Genomic DNA, 6,806 nt, shown 5'->3' on the forward strand with positions numbered 1-6,806 from the left:
GTTTTGCTTTGTTTTGTTTTGAGACAGTCTTGCTCTGTCACCCAGGCTGGAGTGCAGTGGCGTGATCTCAGCTCACTGCACCTTCTGCCTTCCAGGTTCAGGTGATTCTCGTGCCTCAGCCTCCTGAGAAGCTGGGATTACAGGCATGCACCACCATGCCAGGCTACTTTTTTTTTTGTATTTTTAATAGAGACAGGGCTTTCACCATGTTGCCCAGGCTGGTCTCGAACTCTTGAGCCCAGGCAATCCGCCCCCACTCGGCCTCCCAAAGTGCTGGGATTATAGGTGCCACCGCGCCTGGCCAAAAGGCATTTCATTCTTGATGATAGTGGTGGTGATGATGTTGATGACAACAATTATATTAACAGAGCAATTGCGATGAGCTAGGTATTTCACAGCAGCTCTATAAAGTACATTCTTATTATTATCCTCATTTTATGGCTGCAGAAACCATGATACAGAGAAGATAAGTAATCTCCCCCAAATCAGATAGCTACTCAAGTAGTATTTGAACGAAGGCAGTGGGACTCTTCAACATAGACTCTTGGTTAGTTGGCTAAGCTCCCTTAGGGTGATTTTCTTCTTCTTCTGAGACAGTTTCTCGCTCTGCAGCCCCGGCTGGAGTGCAGTGGCACAATCTCGGCTCACTGCAACTTCTGCCTCCCAGGTTCAAGTGATTCTCATGCCTCAGCCTCCCAAATAGCTGGAATTACAGGCATGCACCACCATGCCCGGCTAATTTTTGCATTTTTAGTAGAGATGGGGTTTTGTCATGTTGGCCAGACTGGTCTTGAACTCCTGGCCTCAAGTGATCCACCCGCCTTGGTCTCCCAAAGTGCTGGGATTACATTTGTGAGCCATTGCACCCGGCCTTATTTTTTTCTTCTTATTTTGCTGTAACTGTCATTGAATTTCAATCACTTCTTTCCTAGTATATCCATAAGGGCTACCACCAAGGCCTCTCAAAGGCTGACAGAGGTTTGGGCCACTTTTATTTGCTAAGGCCCTTGATATATTTAAAATGGACTCTTTTTGGTATTTAGAGGTAAAAAATAAAATGCACTTTTCACAACAATCTTAGATGGGAGATATTATCATTATTTCCACTTTACAGAGGAAAATGCAGAGATTTAGAAAAATAACTAGCCCAAAGTTCCACAGCTAGTCAGTGATAGAACTGGGACGCAATCGCTTCTCTACGAGCCTGCACAGATGGATGGGAATTTCCGGAGGAAAGGGGAGGTAAGAGAAGCAATATTTATTGCATGCCTACTATATGCCATGCTTTGTGCCCAGGCCTTTCGATTTCTCACTTGATCCCCTGTGGTGGGAATGACTGTCCTCTCCCTTGGAGGTTCGGAGAAATTATCTTCCCTAAAATTGCCCCGCTTTTTCACACTGCAAAGCCTGGTTTGTGCTGGTCTGGCTCTTGAACCCATGCATTTTTCACTGCCACATGCTGCCTCCCTGCCAAGGACTTGGCTCTGTTTTGCTGTAGAATCTTAGAAGAGATGTGTAGCTCCAGCTATACAACTGTGTCCAAGAAATTTCAATCACTTGCTTCTCCCCAGGGCCAGCTGGAAGAGACTCTTGAGGGAGATAAAAATCACATTCTTGATGCATTACTTCTTCACTAACTCTCTCATGTAGCCTTTTGCCACTAAGTGGCTTATTTCAGGGCCCTGTCTTGGTCACTTCGTAGTTGAGCAAAGACATGAGACTGTTTGGGGGGTCTTCACGTGTCTGGCCTTGGCTTCTCTGCCTCTTCACTAGAAGAAATGTTTTGAATCAGGGTCTCTGATTTTTTTTTTTTTTTTTTTTTGAGACAGAGTCTTGCTCTCTCACCTAGGCTGGAGTGCAGTGGCACGATTTTGGCTCACTGGAACCTTCGCCTCCCAGGTTTAGGTGATTCTCCTGCCTCAGCCTCCCATGTAGCTGGGATTACAGGTGCCTGCCACCATGCCTGGTTAATTTTTATATTTTTAGTAGAGACAGGGTTTCACCATGTTGGCCAGGGTGGTCTCAAACTCCTGACCTCAAGTGATCCACCCATCTCGGCCTCCCAAAGTGCTGGGATTACAGGCGTGAGTCACTGTGCCCAGCCAATAGCTCTTTTTTCAAGAAAATTTTTCCAGTGGGGGAGAAATCAGAATGAACAGATAGCTGGAACTACCCTATTGTTCCACATAAGATTGTCAGTCATTTTGGATAGAAGGATGGTCAGGATCTCAAATCCCTGAATCTTGGACTGGTAGGTAAGTCACAACGCAAGCTGTAAAGGAGCTGTCAGTGAGGGGGTTGCTAAGAGAACAACTGAATTTTAATTATAGTTCTCCAACCACAGCTTCAGCAACAAAAAGCTGAGGGAGGCAGGGACTGGTCTCATTCCTCAAGGGTCAAGGGACAGACTGTTTTCATATGATGGATTACATTTTTGTAATTTAAAAAATGTTCTCCACTTTGAAGAGAAAGACTGCCTGAAATTTGAGGTCATTTTCTATTCGGGCCAATGTGGTAGTTAATGTCTCCTCCTGTGAAAGAGCAATATGCTCTTCAGAAATCATGGTGAGTTAGAGGCTGGAGTCCTGGGGAAGAGATGGCCAGAGATCAGCTCGGTGAGAAGCAGAAGGCCCTGCCTATAAATAGCCCAGCAGATGACATCAGACAAACCTCGTTACCAAGCTAGTCCTTGTTCTTTAAAAATCTAGCTCTTGGGGACTGGGTGCAGTGGCTCACCCCTGTAATCCCAGCACTTTGAGAGGCCGAGGCAGGCGGATCACCTGAGGTCAAGAGTTCAAGACTAGATTGGCCAACATGGTGAAATGTCGTCTCCACTAAAAATACAAAAATTAGCTGGATGTGGTGGCGGGCGCCTGTAATCCCAGCTACTCAGGAGACAGGCACGAGAATCGCTTGAACCCAGGAGGCGGAGGTTGCAGTGAGCCGAGATTGTGCCATTGTACTCCAGCCTGGGTGACAAGAGCGAAATTGTTTCAAAAAAAAAAAAAAATCTAGCTCTTGGGTAAGCAGTTACGTTCAGTCCTTATCAGTGTTGGAAGATAATTACATTGAAGGTGGGGATGTAGGGAAGGTGGGTTCTGCCTTTGAGAGACTCAAGATGGGGATTTTATTATTTTGGAGAGAAAGTGGGGAAAATGCTATTAAGAACAGAGCACAGGTTACATGGAGGGTTTGAGAGTAAATCGACAATTATGCTTTTGTGTAACAGTATATGCATGTTTGCAAAGGGGCTAGGCATGTAATACTCACATTAAGGAAAATGGAAGATGGCCAAAGGCTGTCTAGCAGTGAGATGGACTTCCATCCTGAAAAGGCTGGGTGAGAAGGCTGATTTCTACACTCAGTAGAGTAAGGCAAAAATGCAAATCATCAAAATCACCTTGAGTTACTTAGAAAGAAACTTTCCCATCTCCCATGATGGAGATGAGAGACATGTCTCACTCGGTCCAACACAGCCAGTTTTTCCTCCAGTGCAGAAACAGATTGGTTTCACTGGCTGACCACCAGATGAAGTAGTTGGCTTCATTTCGTAAGCTCTATGTTGCATGGGAAAAAATTAACTTTAGACATTACAACCACCTCTGGACAGGGAAATGCCTGCACAATGAGACCAGTTGGAAGGAGAGTGGCTGAAGGAACGGCAGATTCATGTCTCTCAATTCAAGCTAGGCGGGGCTATGTGCTCACTGAATGGCCATGGGAAGGCCTGAACACCTGCCAGCATATTTACGTTTCTCTGTCTCTCTTCGCCGAAGGCTTTGCTGTGGTTTGAATGTGTCCCCCAAAGTTTAGGTATTAGAAAATTCCCAAGCAAAAGTGTTGAGAAGTGCAACCATTAGGAGGTGACTAGGTCAGGAGGGCACAGATTAATGTTATTGCCAGAGTGGGTTTGTTATAAAAGTCAGTTCAGGCCGGGCGCAGTGGCTCACTCCTGTAATCCCAGCACTTCAGGAGGCCGAGGCGGGTGGATCATCTGAGGTCAGGAGTTTGAGATCAGCCTGGCCAACATAGTAAAACCCCGTCTCTACTAAAAATACAAATAAATAAATAAACAAGTAAATTAGCCGGGAGTGGTGGCCGGTGCCTGTAGTCCCAGCTACTTGGGAGGCTAAGGCAGGGGGATGGCGTGAACCCGGGAGGTGGAGCTTGCAGTGAGCCGAGATCGTGCCACTGTACTCTAGCCTTCTAGCCTGGGTGACAGAGCGAGACTTCGTCTCAAAACAACAACAACAACAACAACCCAAAAAATTAGCCGAGAGTGGTGGCAGATGCCTGTAATCCCAGCTATTTGGGAGGCCGAGGCAAGAGAATTGCTTGAACCCGGGAGGCAGAGGCTGCAGTGAGCCGAGATCGTGCCATTGCACTCCAGCCTGGGCAACAAAGGCAAAACTCCGTATCAGAGGAAATAAATAAATAAAAATTAAAAAATAAGTCAGTTCAGCTCTGTCTTTCACCATGTGATGACTTCTGCCATATTATGACACAGAAAGAAGGCCCTCGCCAGATATGGGCTCCTCAAATGTGGACTTCCTAGCCTCTAGAACTGTAAGAGAGAAATCTCTGTTCTTTATCAATTACCCAGTCTCAGGTATTCTGTTATAGCAGCACGAAATGAACTAAGACAGAAAATTAGTACCAAGAAGTAGGGCTTCTGCAATAACAAGAATCTGAAAATGTGGAGGCAGCTTTGGAACTGGGTAATGGGTAGAGGCTGGAAGAATTTGGAGGAGCCGGCTAGAAAAAGCCTAGATTGTTGTGAATGGAGCATTAAGGGCAATTCTGGTGAGGGTTCAGAAGACAGGAGCTGTAGTAGGAGTCTAAATCTTCTAGAGACTACTTAAGTGGTTGTGATGGAAATGTTGGTAGAAAATAGGAAAGACCATTCTGATGAGGTCTCAGATGGGAATGAGGAACAAGGTATTAGAAACTGGAGTAAAGTCCAGCTTTGTTATACAGTTGCAAAGAACTTGGTGGAACTGTGTCTATGTCCTAGGACTTTGTGGAAGGCAGAACTTAAGAGTGATGAACATATCTGGCAAAAAAAAAAAAAAAAAATCTAAGCAGCAAAGCATTCAAGGCATTGAATGGCTTCTTTTGGTGGCTTACAGTAAAATGAGAGAAGAAAGAAATGACTTAAAGCTGGAATGTGTAATGAAAAGGGAAGCAGAATAAGATTTGGAAAATTCTCAGCCTGTTGTCCAGGCTGGAATGAAGTGGCGTGATCTCTGCTCACTGCAACCTCTGCCTCCTGGGTTCAAGCAATTCATCTGCCTCAGCCTCCCAAGTATCTGGGATTACAGGTGCCCACCACCACGCCCGGCTAATTTTTGTATTTTTAGTAGAGATGGGGTTTTGCCATGTTGGCCTGATCTCAGGTGATCCACCCACCTCAGCCTCCCAAAGTGCTGGGATTACAGGCATGAGCCACCATGCCCGGCCGTAAATAATTTTTAAAAAGCATGTTCAGTAGAGAAAATTAAGGGTTTGGCCAAGCAGCCCTTTTAAAAGAGATTAATATGAGTAGAAGGAAGCCAGGTTTTATTCATCAAGACGACGGGAAAATAACCCCAAAGGCATTTCAGAGATCTTTGAGGCAAGCTAGGACCTTGAGGGCGAGGTTTCCAGAGAGGTGCAGTTAAATTCCAAGCTCAGCTGCCCCAGCCATAGCTCAAGTGGACCCACGTGGGGCTTGACCTGCCACTCCAGAAAGTACAAGCTGTAGATCAGTATACAATATATATATGTATTGCAACATCAAATTGCACCCTATAAATAGGTACAATTATAATGTACAATTTGTCCCATTTCTGTTTAGATACAATGGTGTCAATTAAAAAGATAATTTTTAAAAAGTACAAGCCGTGAACCTTGGCAGCATCCATGTGATGCTCATTCTACAGGTGCACAGAACACAAGTGCTGTGGTGCCCTGGCAGGCTCCACCTCCATCTCAAAGGATGTTGCAGACAGTCGGGGGACTCAGGAAGAGATGTATCACAGGGGCAGGGCCATTTCAGAGTCCCCACTAGGGCAAAGGCTAGTGGAGCCATGACAGTGGGGCCCATGTCACTCAAGAGAGGCCCCAAACTGTAAGGCTGCCAGTGTGTAACTCCAGCCTGGGAAAACTACAGGGATGAGATTCCAACCCATGAGAGATGCTGGGTAGACTGAGCCCAGCTGCCTAAGGCCTTGGGGGGGTTAGTTCCCAACCCAGTGTGCCCAGAATGTGGGACATGCAGTCAAAGATGATTATTCTGATATCTGAAGTTTTTTTGTTTTGTTTTGTTTTGGTTTTTTTGAGATGGAGTCTCGTTCTGTTGCCAGGCTGGAGTGCGGTGGCATGATCTTGGCTCACTGCAACCTCCGCCTCCTGGGTTCAAGCGATTCTCCTGACTCAGCCTCCTGAGTAGCTGGGGTTACAGACGTGTGCCACCACACCCAGCTAATTTTTGTACTTTTAGTAAAGACACGGTTTCGTCATGTTGGCCAGGATGGTCTGGATGTCTTGACCTCGTGATCCGCCTGCCTCAGCCTCCCCAAGTGCTGGGATTACAGGTGTGAGCCACCACATCTGGCCTATCTTAAGATTTAATATTGTTTCCTCTCTTGGGTTTTATACTCACTTGGGACCAGTTACTCCTTTCTTCCATGTTTCTTCCTTTCAGGATAGGAATGTCTATTTGATGCCTGTCCTGCAACTGTATCTTGGAAGTAGATAAAACAGGCCCACAGTTGGAGGGAAATTTACCTCAGGATGAACTGTGCCTTGAGCCTCACCCATATCTG

The sequence above is a fragment of the Papio anubis genome, chromosome 18, assembly GCF_008728515.1.
Source record: "Papio anubis isolate 15944 chromosome 18, Panubis1.0, whole genome shotgun sequence".
In the NCBI taxonomy this organism is placed as follows: Eukaryota; Metazoa; Chordata; class Mammalia; order Primates; family Cercopithecidae; genus Papio; species Papio anubis.